This window comes from Callospermophilus lateralis, chromosome 5 (genome assembly GCF_048772815.1).
Source record: "Callospermophilus lateralis isolate mCalLat2 chromosome 5, mCalLat2.hap1, whole genome shotgun sequence".
Classification (NCBI taxonomy): domain Eukaryota; kingdom Metazoa; phylum Chordata; class Mammalia; order Rodentia; family Sciuridae; genus Callospermophilus; species Callospermophilus lateralis.
The window spans coordinates 132062552-132085680 of record NC_135309.1 but is presented as its reverse complement, the minus strand read 5'-3'; positions in this window follow the sequence as shown (position 1 = coordinate 132085680).

The following is a 23129-nucleotide window of genomic DNA, read 5'->3' as shown; positions in this document are numbered from 1 at the left end:
TTATTTCCTCTTATCTCTCTAAATTAGCAAAACAAATGACATATGGTTTAATAAATGCCATGTGTCCCTTCAATTTTTTTTTTTTGGTTTTATTCATTTGGGGACATATTAGTGATTTTGAGAATATAGGGTTATTTTTCCTCAAATGATATATTATTGAAAATATAAAGGAAGACTTTCATATAGGAAATTCCAAATATGTTCTTGAAAGACATATAAGACCACATCTTTATAAAATTAATGAGTTGCCTAAGGCCAGAATCATTTAATCTCTTTTCCAAATCCTTAATCCCCTAGATTTAAAACACTATATCTTTCAAAACTTATGATGTCCATTTATATTCCATATATTACAAGATAGTCACATTTCACTGTTATTTTCATGAAACTTCTTTGAGAACTCTTTGTGATAAAAGTAACAAAAGTATCTTAAGGTACCTCTGAGTTCTTTGAAAATTATCTTTTATTTATTCTAAGAACTGGAACAAGAACTTCTTAGGTATTCAAATAACAGTCTGGGACATTGTGAGTTTGTCAGTGGAAGAAATGTGAATTGTTCATGAAAATCAGTCTGTGTCATATGATCAATGAAACCCTCAAAGTGCCTGATTTTATCATTAAATACTTTAGCTTAATAAAATGCTCTTATGAATGCAATAAATGATGCTATTTTGAAGTAGATAGTATACATTGTCAAGGAATAATGAACAGGACTGAAATATATTGTGCCGTGAACATTTTTCCTGCACAGACAGGAAAATAGGATGGAAAAAATTTATATATTGAAGATTAAAAGACTGCAGCTATTGTGGCAAAGTGAAAGATAATTTGAGACACTATTCAATCTTAAGTTAACCGTTTCCATTTTTAGTAGTGAATAAAATGAAATTGCAGGATTGAAAGGTGAAAATAGGAAATTGTTTCATTATCTTAGCAGAGTCCAAGAATGTAAGAACTCTTAGAATAAAATTTAACCTTTGAAAGTTGTCTGTGTGTAGTTTGTTTGTGTGCATATGTGCATAAATCCATCAATTGCTGTCTTTAATTTCTGCTAATTCTCCTTGGAATGCATTTTATAATATTCTCTTTACCATCAACTTCTCCTATTATTTCAGTATAGGTAGACATATGTAATCTGGATAGACATTTTACATTTATATAGTTCAATGTTTTTTCCACTTGTCCTTTTTATTCATGCAGTTTCATTATGCGGGACTCGCCTACCTGTTCCTCCTTCAGTCTATGTCAGGGAGTCACTTACATCTTCCCTTTAGGCTCCATTCCTTTCTGCATTTGAATGAGAGTCCTTCTGAATGGAATTCTTGAGTCAGAAATCTAAAAATAAATTGAAATAAGTCCCTTTAAAACATTTCAGCAGAGGACTACATCTTTTATTTTTAAAGACTTTCAGAGAGTTCCAAATTTCTTTCTTACTTATGCAGACATTTATGTTTCCATTCCATTCAGATTGAGCAACATTTGAAAAATCACAGTATATTTGCAAAATGCATCCACCAGAACATTTTAAGAAAATACAAGTCCTTCCATAAATGTGTGTGTGTGTGTGTGTGCACTATAGCTATCCCTACACTAGGTTCTTGATAAAATCCCTTAATACTGTCTTTAAAATAGTGTTCTAAAATCAAATAAAACTCTGCAAGTTGGCAGAAGCTTTAGCCTACATAAAACTAATTCAAACTCAAATGTGCAATACCTCACATGGTAATTCACAGAATAAGATATAAAAGAAATTATAAAATGTACTTGATACAAAAGAGCATGAACTTCAAGTTCTTTCTGTATATCTCCAATAACTAGACCATTTTAGATAATAAAATGCTAGCAGACTTTTAATGATCTTTAATAAAAACTTTGAACATGAACCACCTAACAGAACTGCCGAAGTTTATGGAGTATCAAGTTCTTAGTAATTGCAATAATCTTCTCCAACATTTTGTTTTTCCTTCAATATGCATTAGTTGGGGATACAGCTCAGTGTTCAAACACCTGCCTAGCATGTATGACATCCTGAATTCAATCCCAATACCACATACACACAAAAAAAAGGCATAATTGATGATTGTTAATATTGTGGAATTAAAAATAGAACATGATATAAGAAGGATCAATATAATAAAAGATCGAGGATTGAAGAGTTAATCTTTTGTTATACTGATCTTTATGATATACATATTTTATGCTTATACATCGGGTGAAGAAATCTCATCAGAAAACCAAATAAATGAACTTGAAAGTGCTAAATCCCAAGAAATTGTATAATTTGTTGACACATACACACACACACAAACACACACACACACACACACACACACACACACACACACATCCATATTACCTACTCAGTTCTAACTTGAGCAAAAGAAATGTAATGTAAGTTGACATTATTATATGTCATCAGAAAACTGTTGTTTCTTTGCTCTTTGCTTTGGTATATATACTAACTCGAAAGGAATACATTTTAACAAGAAATAACTACTTTGTTGATAATAGAAGCACTAAGTAAAAATTATTTGATTTTTAAAGTTTTTATTTATTTTTAAAGAAATACATTTCAATTTCTTTTAGATCTCAGTAAGAGCCAAAAAAAAAAAAATTGATGGCTTTCCTTATTACTATTTTAAGGAAATCACCACATTTTTTGTACACTCTATGATATGGCTTTTTTAAAAAATAATTTCTTTTTATTTGTATACATGACAGTAGAATACATTTTGACATATTTTACATACATGAAGCATAACTTCCCATTCTTGTGGTTGTACATGATATGGAGCTACACTGGCCGTGTATTCATATAGGGAAATGGAAGACTTATGTCTGATTCATTCTACTGTCTTTCCTATAGTCACCCTCACTATCTTCCCTTCATTTTCCTTTGTCTAAACCAATGAACATCTATCTTCCCTCCTTCTCTTATTCCGTGTGTGCATCCGAATATCAGAGAGAACATTTCACCTTTGTTTTTTTGGAATTGATTTATTTTACTTAGCATGATAATCTCCAGTTCCATCCATTTACTGTTAAATACCATCATTTCATTCTTCTTTATGGCTGAAGAATATTTCATTGTGTGTATATACCACATTTTTTTTAATCTATTCATCTGTTGAAGAGCATCTAGGTAGACTCCATAGCTTAGCTATTGTGAATTGAGCTGCTATAAACATACATGTGGCTATGTCACTATAATGTGCTGGAAATCATCACATTTTACACTAATATTTGTCCTTTGCATGCCGTACAAGAATATAAAAAACAAAGGGCTAAATTTGTTTCTCTTACTAATACCTAAAGGTATATATTGTTTATACTAACTTCCTTCCTTTTGTCTAATTTTTCTATATCCTAAGTTTACATTTTATTTGTGTTTATCTTATGTGATACAGATTATTATAAGAAAATTATTTTATATTTAATTTAAGGCTTTATATACTTCTTTATACAGTTTAATAAAATATTAAATACATTAAAAATCTTCAAAAGTATGGTGTGAATATTTATCTTTCTTTGTACTTACACACTCTAGAGTTTTGAGTATTTAATATTCTTTCAATAATTAACTACAGTGAGCATTTTCCCTGGATAATTTTGAAGCTTGTATATGATACGGAAGTTCACACAGTAATAGAAAATGTACTGTGTGCTTAAGCATTTATTATGAACCAGAAACGAGTATAGTCTACATGCAAGTATGTGATGTTACAAAAGCCTTAGAGGAAAGTACTAACTGCTTTCAAAATGATTATGCTGATAACTAAGTGAAACAAAATTGGTGAACTACTGAAGATAAATTCTCATCTGGCATTCTCTCATTAACTGAAGTATGAGTTTTTTTCAAATTGTGTCTTTTTCCTTGAAGACTCAATGTGACAGATAGTTAGAATCACCAAGTTATATAGATATTTGCATATTAAAATACATATTATATCAAATACATATTATATCAGTTTATTGGAAAGCAAAGCCTACAAAACAGATAAAACAGTGGTATTAATGTCTTCCATTTTTTGTCCACACAATGAAAATAATAAAAAAAAATCACTAAATAACATATACAATCATTTGGTGCAAACTGAACTCTGACATATATAATTTCAAAAACCTAAATATTTGTCAACGCACCAATAGATAAAGAAAGCAGGGTGTATGAATAGTTAGATAGACAGATAGATAGCTGTTATAGGTGAAATACTATAGACAAAAAGAAGGCTGCATCATGAGTAAACCTGGAGGATATTATGTTAGTGCAATAAGTCATATATAAAGTAACAAAGTCATATGAAAAAGGAAAAATATGCATGATCTCATTTCTATGTGGAATTTTTTTCTTGAAAAAGTAAAATGTACAGAGAGAATAAAACAGTAGTGACTGGGGGAGTCGGGAGGAAATGGGAAGATATTGTTCAAAGGATACACATCAGTAGTATGTAGGAGGAATAAATCTACAGATCTAATTTACAGCATAAGGATGATAGAAACCAAATTTGCATTCATTGTATTATGGATTTTTGTTGAATAGGAAATATTTCAATGTTGTTGTCAAAAAAAAAGATATAACTGTTTGATAGAGGTATGTTATTTGGCTTCGCTATAGTGACTAATTTACCACCTATGTGTATCCCTTTACATCACACGGTAGACATCAAATATACAAAACAAAATTTACTTTTATAAGGTAATGAAGTGTGTAACTTAGGATGCCCTGGGAAATTTTCAATAATTTAATTTCCAAGCACTGCCATGGCTATACATTTGTACATGAAGGAGTATTTAACCAGAAGAAAAGTCTTACAATTCTTTGAAGTTATTATTATTTTTCATTCATCCCACATATGAATTTTAATTGTGATAAGCAATTTTAACAAACCTTTTACAAAAATATGACCAACTCCTTGCTTACTGTGGACAAACTTTAAATGGATAATAAAAATACTGATAGTTTTTTTTAAGGATAATGGATTTTCTTCCTTTTACTAAGTTGCAAATGTATCAGGGAGACACTATTAGTAAAACAGTGCTGCACACATGGAAAACAATGCTTAATGATTTGAGCATAATTTGTGGATCAAGTTTTCAAGGCTGGTTTTAGATCAGGGAACCTGGACCCCTGTCCACTGTCTTGCTGCTTCAGTGATGTATTTGTTCCTATATAATTGAACTATCTCATGCTCATTTGAAATTCATGTTGGCTAGTTGATGAAATATTGCTTTCTAAATGCTACTTCTATTAAACTAGCAAATAAAAGACGAACCAAAGAAAGTAATTTATTAGATTGCTTTTCATCAGATATATTCCATATAAAGGTTCAAGGAAAAGGAAGAACACATCCACCTTAAAACTTAAAAGAAAAAGTACCTCCTTTGAGCCAAGGCTGATACCAAATACCCACAGTACCAGATATCAGGAAACTGAGACAGGAGGTGGCCTGCAGGTAGGAGTTCCAGGCCAGCCTGGGCAGCATAGTAGGACCTGTCTCCAAAAGAAAAAAAATCCTTTGGTTTTTTATATGTGAAATTTATATCAATTGTCTGTTGAATGTGAAGACCCAGAGTTCAGTACCTATAAAGATTATCTTCATTACTCATTATGAGATAACTGGGAAATATTTACTACTCATTATCAAACTGGATCCCAATCAGTTTAAAGTTGTCCCTTGACATTTCATAAATTATTATTTCAGCAAAACAATTCTAAAAATAAATTATGATCATCTCTTGCTCTCAGATATTTGGAAATGTAATTCATCTCCCCAGTTAAGTTTTCTATGGCATCTATAATTCAGTTTTGGCATCTATAATTCAGTTTGGGGGTTGTAGCTCAGTAGGAGAGTGCTTGCCTAGCATGTGTGAAGTACTGGGTTCAATTCTTAGCACTATATATAAATGAATAAATAAAATAAATGTCCCTCAACAACTAAAATAATTTTAAAAATGTAATCATATTTTTAAAATATTTTAGTTGTAGATGAACACAATACTTTATTTATTTATCTATTTTATGTGGTGCTGAGTATCAAACCCAGTGCTCCACACATGCTAGACACAAGTTCTACCAATGAGTTACAACCCCAGCCCAACTTTTAATTAATATAGTAGTCATAAAAATATTTACTTCAGTGTATCCATCTACCAAATTAGATGATTTATCTATATTGAAAAGTGATGCCACTATTTTGCTAAGATATTTGTAGAGAAAGAAACTAGAGAAAGGTAAACAATTACTTTTGTCTATTCTGATTTCAAGTTCCAATTTCTGCAAAAGGAACTCTATTTTTGACCTAAATATAGGTAGCTCTCCAATTTTAATGCATTTTGTGAGAATCAAGATATTCTCAATTAATTTACCTCAGTACTAGTGGTTAGTAAAAATATTCTTTATTATAAGCATGCATTAAATTTTATATCTTATGATTTTTACTACACTATCATGTATATAATATAAAAATATGGATACTGTAAGTGTAAATATGATAACTAATTTTTAAAAAGATGCACACTAGTAGAAAACATAGGGGCATCCTTTTCTTGGAGCTTTCAATTTAGAAAACTTGTGCTGTGAAGTCATCCTTTTGAAAGTAACGCAACCATTTGACAAGTTAAATGAGCCTCATGCCATTTTATAACTGGGGCCATCTCTTTGAAACTTACTCATCAAGGAAGATAGCAACTTTTCTCCTGATTCCTCAGAGGGTAGGAGATTAATGTAGGAAAGTACCTTCCTACAAGTTACAGGGCTACTTACTATCTTTTGTCATAGGTAGAAGTTTATTTTTCATTGGATAAGGCCACTTTGATAACACAAATGGTCATCATAGTGACCCATGGAGTTTAAGATGAAGTGAAAGAATAAAAGAAATTGAAATTGAAACGTAAAGAACCAGGTTTTGTAAAGTTTCCAGGCTGCACTCAGAACCTGAAATTCCTGTGGCAGTTAAGACAATTCCCGGAACTGCCCATTAGATATGTGTCGAAATCTTCCCTGACCACCTAGTTACTTAACAACCCCTTCCCAGAAACCATGCAGCTCAGCACATATAGATCTCAGGGCTTCAACCAATCAGTTTAAACGGATACCCCTTCTCAGGGCTGACCAATCACCCCCTGCCCGACCTGTTCCCACCAATGAATGTGCTAATCATGTTTTAGAGTTGTTATTTGATTTTCCCGTGGTATATGATGATTTGCTAAAGGAGGCTATGATGTATGTAAAGTCCCTGCCCTCTCTAAAGAATGTATATAAACTCTGCTCAAGTTGTTCTCGGGGCTCTTTGTTCTCTGCTCTTCTGAAGTGAGCTCTGAGCCCCAGCATGCTGGACCCCCAATAAACCCTTTGCTGTTGCATGAGACGGTCTCTTGGTGGTCTTTTCCTCCGACGTTCGCCTGACCTTTTCAGAAGTACCCTTGACAAGTATTCTTACTCAGGACTAGTATTGTTATCTTGATAAATTCATGCTTTCTGGGTTGTATCTGCTTGAGAATATGAAAGGATAAAATTTCTTTCCGTCTTTGTGATTTCCTTACTGGATAACCTGTAAGATATTATATTCTGGTTTAATGCATACTCAATAATGAAGCTGTTTCCTTACTCTTCTACCCATTTGGAAAAATTTTTCTGAGTTGTTAGTAGATTTGGGTTTTAATCATATTTCCACAAAAATACAGTGCATTGGTTTACATTTTGAACTTTATTTCTGGTTGAAGTCTTCATAGAATAAGAACACTGTGCCTTTATATTATTTTCTGTTGAAATAGGAATTTGCAACTCTTACAAAATTGAAAAATATCATATATATCATTATATCCATAATTTAATACAGAGTATCATACATTCCATTAGGCAAAGATTTAAGAGAAAAGCTCTGCACAGCTAACGTTGTATAGTGTCAGCTTTATGTGGCTATGTGTAGCACAATAGTGTTTCCCCCTAACCTTCATGTAAGCAAATACTTAGACTGTATCAAGGTGTGTGTAGAATAGCATAAGATACCTCTATTTTTTCCTATCTCAAGGCTACCTCTTTTAAGGATAAAGAAACTAGATTTCAAAGAGGAGGACACTGGAAAACATTTTTGATTGCTTGGATTCTAGGGGATATTATAAGTTAAACTTAGAATTGAATTTTGGAAATGCTCCAAAATAAATTGAAATAGGTTTTAGGTTGAAATATTTAGGATGTGCTCTGCAGGGTTGACTTGATTTCCTTTTTGCATGACTTTCCAATATATTTAATTTTTCAAAGTTAATAAAAAGTAGCAAATCTAAAAAAAATTAACTATTTTTACTTGGTGCACACTAATTGTTATGTATATATTCTACCCTTTAAGGAAAACCCTGCTGGATATTTGAAATCGTTTAGAAATTGTTTACCTGTGATTTCTGTCTGCATTCCTTATTTAAAAGTTAAGATTTTGTTAAATATAGGTATAAAACAAAATGTGCTAAAACTCTTGGCAGATTGTGGTTCCTTCTTTCACAAGAACTCACCATAGCAAATGTGATGACTTCTTAAAATGTGAAATTTGTTTATTTCACACCTCAATCACTTACAAACTAATATGTAAATTGAAATTACTATGATATTTATTTTCATGGTTCTGCCTCCCCTCCTGGAATGTACATTTCATGAGGACAGATACTCTTGACCATTATTCTCACTGGTGTGTCTCAAGTGTCTGGCAAATGAATTATGCTCAATAAATGTTTAAGGAATATATTTTTACAAATAGTATCTCAATGAATGCTACTTGGATTTGAATATCAATTAAAAGTGTGACTGATCTTTAAATCATTATCTACTCATACTGTTTGTTTTTAGAGGTATCTACTTACTTTTATCAGACGGGCCCCAAATAAATGTTCTTCATTGAAGAGTCCTCAAAATCCACACAATAATACCATGGTCTCTGAAAGAAAATAATGTAACATCTGAACAATTTAACACAGGTGTCTCCTTGACTACATAGCACAGTTTATTTTTTAATCAGCTGTGTTGGAAATGTCAATCTTTAAAGTGTGCTGGTCTCTTTACCCTAACATTCATTCATGGGAAGAAATTTTGACCACAACTTTCAGGAATGAGACAGAGAGGCTGGAATTAGCAAATCAAGTGCTGAGAGGTAGGATTGGCCTGACATTGCATTCAGAATTACTGGAATAGTGTGGAACAGCTGAGGATTCATTTTTTAACACCAGCAGGATATGAAAAGAAAAGCTGAGTCGCAGCTTTGGAGGTATGAAATGAGAGTGAATGCTTCCAAACTGGTGGAAAGCATGAGAACAAACTAGAGACAGAGGAGTTTCGAATGATTCTCTGTACAAGTAAAAATCCAGTATTCAAAGCTTATTTTCACAGTGAATACAACAAATGAGCTTTAATTAATGCATGGTAAAGACAACAGCCTCCTGTGATTCAACAATACAGCTATATTATTGAATCCCAAGGTACTGTTGTTGTTTTTTTTTAACACACATATACTTGTTTCAGTTAAAAGCAATTAATATAGAGCATGAAGACAATTCCAATAGAAATTTTCATCCTGATTTACTACTACATCAGGATTCATTTATCCTGATTTTGTGCAATAGAGTCTTTGAACACAAAATCAAGGATTACATTTTTTTCCCCAAGTTAAATATAATTAGGAGCAACTATTCTCTTGTTTTACCAATAATTGCATTTTGATCCTGACAACCAATAGTTTATTCATTTTATATGTGTAAAATTCATGAACTAAAAAAAGTATGCCTTCTGCAGTATTTTAATGATACAATGCTCCATGATTGAAATGGAGGATGGAGTAGGAACCTGGGGCACACTCTAAGGTTCCTACAATAACATCACATTGCCAGGCTGTTAGCTGAGAGCTCTACTTTAGGATTTCCTTTAATTTCTATGCCACTATAATTTGATAAAAAAGTTACAATAAGTAAAGCCCTAACAACATTAAGCAGCTCATGCAGAAAACATTCATTTAATAAATGATTAAGGAAGAATGAAGCCACTTTAAGAACAACAACAACAAAACACTAATGTTTTGTTCCATTCTGTCCTAGCCTCTTCCATTCCAGTCTATTTTTGGTTATATTGTGTTTACTATGTTTTTACCCAATCACATTAATTTAAAGGAAAAATAAAATTCAACTTTATTTTTTGCAGACAATGATTATAAAACTTATAACTCAATAATGAGTTATTGTTTTACATTTACATGTTTAAATTTTAGGGCCATTAAAAAAACTGTAGTCAAAATTTTCACTTATCATCCAGTGTCAATTTGATTGGTGGATTTGTAAAGATCGTCTCATAAAAATAGAATTTCTCACTTATAAATCTAGACTATTAAAATTTTTATTTTTAAAAATATTATTGAATTATTCTTTAATAATATAGAAAAGTTTATACTGCAAACTATAATAACCACCCATGTTTTCAAATTGTAAATAAAGTATTATATTTCTATTTAAAATAATATTTGACAATCTATTAAGTAAAAAATAATGTTGTATTGTTCTTTTATTAGGTATACTTAAATATTAGTAATTATTATGTTTTTGCCTATTTTTCTAACTGTGCTGAACCAAAATTTCTCAAGAACCCTCATCTGTGGAGCTGGGACTATAACTCAGTGGTGTAATGTTTGCCTCTCATGTATGAGGCACTGGGTTCAATTCTCAGCACTGCATAAAAATAAATAAGTAAAATAAAGGTATTGTGTACACCTACAAATATATATATCTCCCCCATCTGTCTAATTCTCCAGAGTTCTCTCTGATAACTTCACACATAACTAAGTCACAATTTTTTTGTAAAAGAAAAAAAAAGTTCAAGGATATACTCTTATTAAAAGTAAAATTCAGTTGAAGAAAAACTGGTGCTGGACATTTTTTTTTTCTCTGTGACAACTCCTAAAACAAATTGATTTTGCATTACCCCAAATAAATAACTTTCAGGAGAGATAATTTCAACTAGTGTTACAGTGATTAAGTAACATCTCAAAAGTATTCTATAAAAATACTTAAAACAATATTTTCAGGAAATATAACAATAAAAAATCAAATTTGTTAGAGACAAAGATAAACAAAATTCAAATTTATGGAAAATTTATCATCACTAAAAAAATAAGAAAAAAACCTACTTCTTCTGCCTGTTTCTGATTTGTTCTAAAACTTCCCAGGTTGTTTGGGTGTCTTCTGCCCTCTCAAAGTGAGGAGTAGATAAAAGTGCAGGTAGTTCTTAAGCTCCCCCTTTCTTCTTACACAGCATCTGGTTTGCAAGGACCATTTGCCCAATGTCCCCTTCTCATCAGGACAATCTCAGAGATCAGAAGTTCACCAGCAAGAGGTGAACCAAGATGTTTTGTTGCCTTTGACAGAAAAAAAATTACAGTTCATTTAACTATAGAACTTAAGGAAGTGTGTAGCTTTATTTTATTCTAGTTCAATCTTTTATTTCCCTCAGATTAAAGACAAATGAATCTACAAGAAAGATATTATTTTTAGAACACAATATCATTTAGCCTTGGCTGTAACCAAGTGAAAAAAGCAGAAAAACTCAAGGTCTGTCTCAATGCAGTGCTGGCTGTTTTTTCTAATAACCCAAAATGGGAAATCAGAGGTTGATACCTCTGCTGGCCAGCTGTCATATCATCCTTGACCCAGGCAGTAAGCACTGTGATTTTGGTCAGCTTTCTGCTTTCAGCAGAACTAACAGGCTGTTATTCAAAGTAGTCCCTGGCCACTAACCTGTTGGATCGCTGCAGCTGGGTGAGGGTCAGCTCTCCAATTTCTGTAAAGTACATGTTATTTTTATTGTTCTGCCTGGGAGCTCATAGCGTTTTCTCTTCATACTTGGCATCCTGTAGCTGTAGTGGGTTTGACTGGATCTGTTCTTTTTTAACAAGCTACCTGGTACTCAGGGAGCATTTTCAATTTGTTGATTCTTGTTTAATGCAGGAGATTGTTCTGCTATCAAGTATTTTCTTATCCTCTCATTTTCTCTGTTACCCTGTTCTTTCCATTTTCTGAATTTATATTATGTACATGAGAGTTTTTTCTGAATCTGGATCTAGGAATGCCATATGGTACTACTCTGGGGATTGTATAGTCTAATACTAATTTCCACGGGGCTGAAATTGGGGACTCTGGGTTCTTGTCTTGTCCCCTTTGATTTCCAAATCATATTTTTTCTAGGATTATGAGATATCATTTTTACTTTATAGTCCAGAAGGACAATCCAGGTCTATCCATTGACTATTCTTGTCTTCTATTCATGCATTAAAATATATGAATCTGGGCTGGGGTTGTGTCTCAGTGGTAGAGTGCTTGCCTAGCATGTGTGAGGCACTGGGTTCGATCCTCAAAAATCACATAAAAATAAAGAAATAAAATAAAGATCTTGTGTCCATCTATGACTAAAATAATTTTTCAAATAAAATAAAATAAATGTTTAAACTTGATTATATCTTTAAAAAATACTTTTGTAGTTGTAGATGAAAAGAATACCTTTTTTGTTGTTGTTGTTTCTTTACATGTGGTGCTAAGGATCGAACCCAGTGCCTCACACATGCTAGGCAAGTGCTCTGCCCCTGAGCTACAGCCCCCTGATTATATCTTAATTATATGAAAATTGCTGAGTGTGCTAAAATTAATTTTAATTAAATTTTTTCATTGTTGCTAATGTTTTATTATTGTTGGTATTGAAGTTGTTATCTGTTTGTCATGTACTTTAATTTCTCTAAGAGCAGTATGTTTCTGCTCCTTTGTGTTTTTTTTTCTCTGTGCTAGATATTGGGTGCATATTAGCCTATGCTCATTGGCCTCAGCTCTTCATTGGATCTAGTTATTGGTACATCCTAAGCAGCAATTCCCTAGACAATTGTGTAGGGGTCTTTGTCCCTAGGGCTCCCAGGGCTCCACCCAGCAAGTTGTCTTAGTGGCACCAGGGGAAAATACTTTGCATCTCCATTGGCTCAGTTGTGGGGATTAAGTCTCTGTTAGCCAGGAGCATGGGCATTATTTAGTTTCTCCCACTTTCTTCAGGAGCCACTGGCCTTCTACAGACTTCTCTCATTGGTGGGGCTACACTTTCAGTCTGTGATATACAGATTTACACATGTAGAATATCCTGCAGGATCATTATGTTTTAATAATCTTCTAATGACCTCATGGGTGAGGGAAGTATTCTTATCCTAGGATTGTAAGGATGGCTGGAATTGTAATGCCTGACTCTAGACAGATGAAATTGACAACATTATTTTAATCGCATATATTTGCTGCAGGAATGGAGGACATTATTCCATGGAGGGCCACATGGGGCTTACACTCAAGAACAGAATGAGCAACCAGACACTCTGGGAAACAGCCTGACCCTGTGTTCTCATTTCACATGCTTCATTCTTAAGAGACACTTTTGCTGATGTTGATGCCTATTATATTTATTATTATGAGTTTGTTTCACATGAATGAAAATATAGAAGTGCTAGAGTCATAATAATCATTCAGTACATTTTAGTATTTATTTTAAATAAAATATTATAGTTTACCTGAAATGATAAGTATGTGAGATATGAGTTGCATAAAGAAAATAAATATTCTTACTGGAAAAAAATCTATTGTTAATGTGAACTCTTTTATAAGTATCCAATTTGCATTTTATATAATTATTTATTTTTGCAATTTGTTTAACCTCTGCCTTTTTTTTAATATCTGGGATTGAACCTAGGGGTGCTTAACCACTTACACATCCCCAGTCATTTCTATTTTGAGACAGGGTCTCTCTGAGTTAGGGGTTTACTAAGTTACTGAGGCTGGCTTTGAACTTTTAGTCCTCCAGTCTCAGCCTCCCAAACTGCCGGGATTACAGATGTGCACCACCATACCCAGCTACCTCTGCTTTTCTTTAGAAATGTTTTAGAAGTTTATCTTCTTGTTTTTTATGATGAAAAATAGATAAAAATTTCTGGTGTGAATGTGAATATCATAGTTGCATACACTTACTGGCCAAGAGCCAAAATGGAGACACTCCTTGTAAAGAGTCAGAATATAACATGTATCAGTAACCCAGAAGATAGGACGGTTAAGGAACAATCTCCCAGACTTGAGCATTCCATGTTGAGATTTGACCATGGTATGCAAATTATTTAAGTTTGAGTTTCTATATGAACAAAAGCACATTCAAAAGCATTAATGCACATGTTTATTCAGAGGTTTCCTTTTCTGTTTGCTAATCCTGGAAGTTGCATATTTCCAAGAGAAAATGCATTAATATTTTAATAGCATTTTGCATTGATTGAATTTCATTGGCACATATTAGAAATGTACAGATTCGGTTAAGTCTTTAGAAACTGTGGAAGACTTGGGAGATGAGGGTAGTGTGTCAAAAAATATGTTCATACATGAATATAGGACCAATGTAGCTTCCCATCACGTACAACCCAAGAATGGGAAGCTATATTTCATGTAAGTATAATATGTCATATATATCTAAAAAGAACAAACAAAAAATACAAAGAAGAATAGGGGGATCTGAATATGAAAAGTTATTTGCCTCTATTTACTTAAAATATTTATTCATACATATGTTTTCACACCTCATGTTATCTACCACTTATTACATGTCATTGTATCTGATTCTCCTGAGGGCTAGAGAATAATGCTCACTCTCAAAGTAATACAGAATGATAAAGGTAAAAATATGGAATAGGGTCAAACTATGGAGGATCTTTAATGGTTGATTTAGATTCTTCAAATTGATTTAGCAGTCATAGAAGATACCATTGAATACCATAAACTCCACTCTCAGAAGCTGAATAGTATACTACAAAGACAATAAAAATGAGGTTTGTCTCTATTGTGAGAACAAGAGCATCACTTATTCCAATAATGAGTACTATGATCACATTTCAGATTTCCCCTTTCCAAGATAAACACTTAGAGTATATCTGCCAAAATTGTTGGTCACAGCCACCACAGCACTGACTGTCGTTGCTGTTTTCATACGGCAGAAATCTCCCTCACTTAAAGTTACAAAATTTCTCCCAGGATAGCTCATGACAAATGACAGATTGATGTGAGGACATAAGGAATCTGCCATGACGATTTGTTTCAGATGTCTCTAGGAGACACCAAAGCTCCAGAGCTTCACTTATTATCATATAGAGATCCCCCTATGACTGCATACTGCCAAACTTTTTCCTACACCTCATTTTGTATCCTAATATTCCTTTTACTTACAGGGATTTATCCAGATAGCACTGGACTACATGGATCTGGAGGCTAATCTCCACCTAAGGATCTGTTCCTCAGGAAACCATACCTAGAAGGTATTGAACCAGGAGTGATCCTAGAAATTACACTTTTGACTAACAAAGGTTTTAGAACTTAGTGGTCTAGAAATTACACCACAAATTGTGACTTCAATATTGGAGAAACAATACGCAAACTAGTAGTGAGGATCTCCTCAAAGATTGAAGGTAACACTACAGCTCAGGTTATGCTGTAGAAGGTCAGAGGTGAAGGCATGGAAGAAAAACAATGGGACTCAGGATGATTCATCAAGATTAAAAAGCCAGATGTAGAAGCCAGTGAGATTCACTAGCAGTAGCATAGAAGAACTCTCATCTCCTGTTCTTACAGGTCATAGAAGAAAATAGGATCAGCAAATGGACTTAACAGAACTAAGTCATCAAAAGTAGTGGTCAACTAGGAAAATATCACAGCCCTAAGACCAAGTGCGACTCTGCAGTTGAGGTGGGAATGAATAAGTTGTGCATTGGAGTTATGGATTTCTCCTGGGGATTCCCATACACACTGGGCCTACAGACGTGGACCACCCCTTCTTAGAAAAGTACAGAGTCCTTTTTGCTTGATAATAATGCAGAAGATTCTGCATTACAAGACAAGATGCATCTTTTTGCCCCCATCACTCCTCCTAGTCATTAGCTACACTACTCCTAGGTTATTCACTACAGTCATATCAGAGCATAACCCTCCTGCTGAATCAGCTGAGGAGGGAAATCATCATGGATCTCACTGCTGACCTAGTCAACACTGAACAGCATGGTTGGAATTGGATGCTGAGACGTCCAGAATGCAAGAAGTGTGCAAAATGTAAAGGTGTATAAAGGAGAGTGTGATGGATTGGTATAGGTGTCCTCCCCTAAATTCAAATACTGAAATGCTAGACCCAGTGTGATGGTGTTCCGAGGGGGGAACTTTAGACCACAAAGGTGATTAGGTCACAAAAGTAGAACTCCTCATGAATGTGTTTAGTTCAATGGTTTGTGAGGTCAGAGAACATCTTAGCTCTCTTTTCACCAAGTGAGCAAATGGCAAGAAAGAAGTAAGAAGCCTGCAACCAGGAAGGGGGCTCTCACCAGGACCTGACCACTCTGGAACCCTGGCCTCACACTTTCAGGCTCTAGAACTATGAGGCATAAATGTCTGTTGTTTTTAAGCCACTTAGTGTATGGTGGTTTGAAACAGTAGCCTAAGCTTACCAAGAGAGAGCTTAACACTATTAAGGCTTTTCCACAATGAGCAGGATTTAACATGACAACAGTGTAAGGGGCCATGCAGACATGGTGCCGGGTGGTGTGCGAAAGCTTGGGTGAGGAAGTAACGACCTGCACTGTGGGGCTGAGGGGGTCAGTACCACAATGGTAGAGAGAAAAAGAAGATGATCAAAGCATTCAGGAAACATGGTCTCTACTCAAGACCAGAAAATTCCACACCTAACTCTGTAGAGCCTAGAGGATGACACATTTAGCAAAATGTCTAGAAAAACACAACCTGGAGGGGCAGCAGCATCAGTGATGAGCTCATTAGTGGCTGTCCTTAGCTGATGAGGGCTTAGGGTATAAGGTTCTGTTGCCAACTTGGATTCTCTGATAACAATGTAGAAAATAGATGTATGAAATCATGAAGGTCAGGAAGTGGTGATTAAGCATCAAAAGTAAGGTGAGAAAAACTATTTTAATGAGCAGCAGCATCTGATTGGCGTCCTTGGGTGCCTGACCGGCAAAAAGTTCTGGGGATGGTTGGAAAAACATAGTGACCTTAGGGCAACAATGATGGGCACTCAACAAAGGGAATACTCTATTTATAGGAAGAAATCAAGGATGCATGATCAGGAGGTTGAACAACTCCCACATAATCAAAATAATGTGTCTAATTTTTAAAACTTGAGTTTCCAGACTCAGAATCAAGGTACTAAAGGAGAGACCACCTTCCCAGAAAAGATTGGATGTCAAAAGAATCTAATATGGTAATTATCCACCTGATCTTTTCCCAAAGGACCATATGGTTTTTATAAGAATATATACAAATTGGAGACAAGTAAATACTCAAATAATTTTTGAAGACTGTTATGGAGGTAAAACTGATATTATTCTACAGGAAATATCAAGTTTTCATTAAAAGTGATATATTAGTTTCTTATAGATAGTGGAAAAAAATTATCACAAATTAGTAGTTTAAAAGAAAACAAATTTATTTTACAGTTTTAAGGATCAGAAGTCTGAAATAAGTAACAATGGGTAATTCTTTCACAGTGCCTAACTAACTGTTGTTGCACGTTAGTACACAAGACTTGTTTTACAAAGATGCAGAGCTTTTATGATGATCCCTTAATCCCTTTTGAAATATCAGAGACTAAAAAACTTACCCTTCTTTCCAAACTACTGTGAGTAAATATGGAACAGTTGGTGATGTGCTGATGACCTGCAGAAGAAAGGGGAGTTTAGGTTGGATTTATATCTTTCTCCTCTGCCTTCCAAGTCCCTTTCTTTCTAGACATTTAATGGATTAGTATCGAATCTGCTCTATCATATGTAAAAGGATTATGAAAATCTATTTTAACTGTGGCTTCCTTGAACAGTTCAAAGTTACATGTGATGCGTAAATGATGCCTTAACCTAGGTTGAATGAATTTTCTTTTTTTGAAAGAAAGAAAAGAAAAATAACTAAAGAATTATTTGCTTCCAGTCAACCACCTGCTTTTTATTTTTCCTCCTTCTCACAACCATAAACAGAACTTCAGCACTGCATTATGCTAATGTTGTAGGAGTGCCAGGTGACTCCACTTCAACATTTACACAGCAGACAAAAATTGCTACTTTCTGGCACTTGTGATGGTGATGTCTCTTCACTGGCATCAAGGAACAAACATAATGCTACATGATTCTGGGTGAAATATTCAAAATGAGTATCTTCTTTTCAAATCAGCCTCAGTTGTGCATCTGTTTATTACAATTCAGTTTTTGATACATGATAGCAATGCCATGGAATTGGCAATGGAATGCCTAAGACACTTCCAAGTGAAAATGGTTTGTCATGTACAAATTGTAATAGAAAAAGTATAAAAACAGACAACATTAGGTCCCAAATATAATAGAACTTTAACAATTTATTTAAAATCTCACACAAGGATTGTATTGTTAAATAGAAAATATCTACAACTTTTTTTTTTTCCCGGTACCAGGAATTGAACCCAGGAGCATTCAATAACTGTGCCATATATGCAGCACTTTAAAAAAAAAAAAAAATAGAGACAGGGACTCGCTGAGTTTCTAAGATCCTTGTTAATTTGCCGAGGCTGACTTTGAACTCACAATCCCCCTACCTCAGCCTCCCTAGACTCTAGGATTACAGGTGTGCACCATTATGCCCTGAAGAGTATATCTACAATTTGCACATGAATTTCTGGTGTCTTTCATCAGACTATCCATGTTCAGACTCTTTTTTCAGACATATTGAAACAGTTTTCAGAAGCAATAAATGAATTAGTGATACAGATTGCCCCATCATTCAGGCAGGTTTGAGTAAGGGAAACACTTCTTGTCAGAAGGCACTAAATTTCCTCGCTCACCAAAATTATTTACCTTGAGAGGTTTGGTGATATTTTTCTCTCTCTTTTTGTATTGGAAGACTGCACCCAGATACTCACAAATATCTCTTTAGAAGAACTTCATAATATTTGAAAGAGTTTGCTGATTCTTTGCAATTATTAAGAATATCTTGCAGGGTGAAGTGGTGCAGGCCTGTAATTCCAGTAGCTTGGGAGGCTGAGACAGGAGGATCATGAGTTCAAAGCTAGCCTCAGCAATAGTAAGGAACTAAGCCACACAGTGAGACTGTCTCTAAATAAAATACAAAAACAGGGCTGGAGATGGGGTTCAGTGATTGAGCACCCCAGAATTCAATCCCTTGGACCCAAAAAAAGAAGAAGAAGAAGAAAATCTTGATAACTTACTAGTTATGTGACATTGAAAAAACAATAATATTTACAAATTTGATTTTTCTCACTTGTAAAATGGATGCTGTTATATCTAATTCCTATCATGAAGAGTGATATTGTGTCCCCCCAATAATGAGAACTTAGTTATTTATATGCCTAATTGGGCACATTCATCAGCTGGGAAAAATTTTATTAACAAAAATATGAAGGAGAAAATTATGGAATACATAAATTTACCTAAAGTTTTGTTTGGTCTTATGTTCAGTAAAATAGGAACATTTAGAGTGCTTTCTGTCTTGAAGAATGTACAATACATGCTAGTTTAATTAGCTTTTCATCATTGTGACCAGAATACCCAACAAGGACACCTTAGAAGAAAAGTTTATTTGGGCTCATGGTTCTAGAAGTTCAGTCCATGGTTGCTTGACTATATTGCTCTGGGCCTAAGGTGAGGCAGAACACAATGGCAGAAGGATGTGGTTTAGGGAAGCAGCTCAGGATGTGACACAGGAAGGAGAGAGAGAGAGAGAGAGAGAGAGAGAGAGAGAGAGAGAACTCTGCTAACCAGGAACAAACTACAAAACCCAAGGCACACTTCACTGACCTACTTACTCCAGTCTACATTTACCTCACAGTTAATCCATATCAGTGGATTAATCCTCTGAATACCTTATAACTCTCACAGTTTAATCATTTCACCTCTGAACATTCTTACATTTTCTCACACATGAGCTTTTGGGGAATACCTCATATTCAAACCATAACAAATGCTGAATCTTCTCCCTTATTCCCAGGGTCTTTCATCATTTATCATGTAGTAGATCCTGTTATTTTTTATTAAAATTTGTTTTTAAAAAAGATTTTTTATCTCCATATCAACAGAAGTGCAGACAGTAGCTTTGAAATGGCATTATTCTTTTTAGTCATTTGGTGAGTTAATATTTTGACAAATATATAGAGGTAATATTTGATATATAAATAACATTAACATTGTTAAGCATGGAAACCTTACATCTTCTTCTTTTCATCAGTTTTCAAAATTTTTTGGAGTCTCTCATTCTCTGCTAAGTATCATGAGGCAGAAAACTTCAGCACAATATCAAATAGGTGTAGATATAATATATTTCATATTATTTTGGCCTTTTTCAATAATTTCAAACAGGCTTATATATATTACATACAATATACAGATATATATGCATATATGTGATTTGATTTATATGTTTATATATAAATAGATGTATATGAATATACATAACAAACTGTCTTCTAAAATTGTGAAAATATTGGGAAAAAACATTATTACTTTTATAAGAATATCAAAGAAATTAGACATATTTATGCATATACATTCACACACACCTACATATTTAAAAATATCAGTAGGTAATATTTGAATAATGTAAGTCTTTAAGCAAGAATCTAGATTACCCATGATAAAGGGAGAATCAGATTAGGTTTCCCTTTTTAATAATATTATTTCCATGGTTGATATTATACATCATAGAAAAAAAGAAAAATACCTTCAAGTATAACAAAAACTTATAAAATAAGAATAGATAAGGGCAACCGTGTAATGAATAAATCCTAAAACGTAATAGTGCATTTTTATTTGGTTGTCGATGTCCAATCCTGAGAGTTTTAAATTAATAATTGACTTTTAAATACATTTACAGGTAAATTTAATAAGCATCAACCGTGGAGAATTATTAAATGTAATGGAAGAAACTGTACTCCTAAAAAAAGTGGGGGGAGGGTTAAAAAGCAATTGCAGGCACAAACAATGGTGAATATGGTCAATGGTTACCAAATAATTATTTCATGCCCAATCAGTGTAGATGAGGATTTTTTTTTCTAAGCTGCATCCTCTCCATCTAGCATCTTACATTAAACAAAATGAAAAGGAGCTAAGTCTTGTGATTCACTTCAGTTTCAGTACATACTAACTGAAAAGTTCAAGGACATTTCCAGATGAAATAGATTTCTGCAAAAGAACTTAGAACTTCTTCAAATGTCTTGAAGTACACCTATCAATATAACGGACAGTTACCAAACTGAGCAATCTTTGTGACAAAAATATCTGAAATATGGGAGAAAAAAAAAGAAAAAGAAAAAGATCAACAAAGGTGGGTATCATAAGCAGTCCTGAAAAATAAAACAAGGGTATTGACAACTAAAAAAATAGAAATAAAAAAGATAAATAGATAGGTAGATAGATAGGTAGGTAGGTAGGTGGGTAGATAGAAAAACATTTATAATATGGATTGTATATATATGATATAAATTGAAAATTGATATAACAGTATATCATATATATACATGTATGTGAGCATACCTATGGTTATGTATATATGATATGTAATACTTTGCAATTTTTTATAAATATTTTTGTATTTAACATATTACAGAAAAGGATAGCTAACAGAATAGAAATGACTAAAGAAAAACAGTAAGCCGCAAATTTGTGTCCACAAACACTTCTACTGGTAGAAGAAATTAGTAAAGTCAGGGAAATTCTAAAACATGGAATACTAAGTGGTATAGAGAAGAAAAATGTCAAAACCAAGGAAATAAAACAATACCATAACAAATAGCTGAGAGACAGAAAGAGAAAAGGAGAAAGATGGAAGTATTTGGAAAGGAAATGACAGAGCAATTTCATAACTAGTGATAGATAAAAGTCCTCAGATTTAAAGGGTTCAAAGAATCCACATGGGGAAGATGAGAAAAATGTAGAGCTATGTTTTCAGAGGCGCACTCTAAAAATGAAACCACAAAAAGAAACTAGAACACAGGTTGCTTAAAAAGGGACATAAATCATGTTAACATCAGATACTTCAAAAGCAGCTTTGAAAGTGACTGCTGGCACTCAGCTTGAGTGATTCACAAAACACAAGAAGACAAATGAATAATATTTTCAAAATGATCAATTTCGAGCCTAGACAGTTCATATGCAAAATTAGTGTTTAAGTATGAAAGACAAAAATATATTGTCAAATATACAAGGCTTCACCATTCAAGAAGAAAATGTCTTTTGGGAAAGACAAAAAATAAATAATCAAAATAATCTGAAAAGAAGAGAAATAATTCAAGAGTGTTTTTAATAGGGGATATGAATAAAAGTATAAAAGATAAGATATAAAAAGCCTGAGAAGCAACAGAGATTTCATGCTGAGAAACATAATTTTGCAAACCAACAAATATGAATAAGCTCTGCATTTCAATGGAGAAAAGGCTAGTAAATGAAATACTGATAGTATATATAATTTTCAGTAAAATGTAGAAATTAGTATCAATATTTCCCTGAAGATGAAACAAAAATGAAAGAAATAAATACTTTTTGCAAGGCCATCATTCTAGCAAATGATCTGGGAAGTAGGAAATGCAGCCTGTTAAATATAAGAATTAATATTTTCTGTAAAATCAGAGGAAGGACTTGGGCAACTTTTGGGAACCAAGTAAAATGAAGCTGTTGGATAATTTAGGGTAATACTTTGCCACTTAAAATTTGTTCAGATTAAGTTTATTTATGCTTGATGATAGAAACTTAATAAAGTTATCAGGCAGTTAATAAAAGTGAAGTGCAAGATCCACTGTGCAACTTGAGGATTTCCCTGGATTTTGTCTGCAAAAATCTTCTTTGATCTATTACTTAAGAATTTATTGAATGTATTCTTTGGAACAAATCAATGTTCCCATTGTGAAATGTAAATGTTAATGACATGAAACTCATGCCTGGAGGTGGGGAAAAAGAACTGGTGATGTCTTGGGAGAGGCCCAGCTCCATCCTGTAGGCTGATGAGGTCTCTAAGAGACCAAAGCAGAAGTTGCATCTGTAAAGATATGGAAATCTAAGTGAAAGAGAAATGTCAGT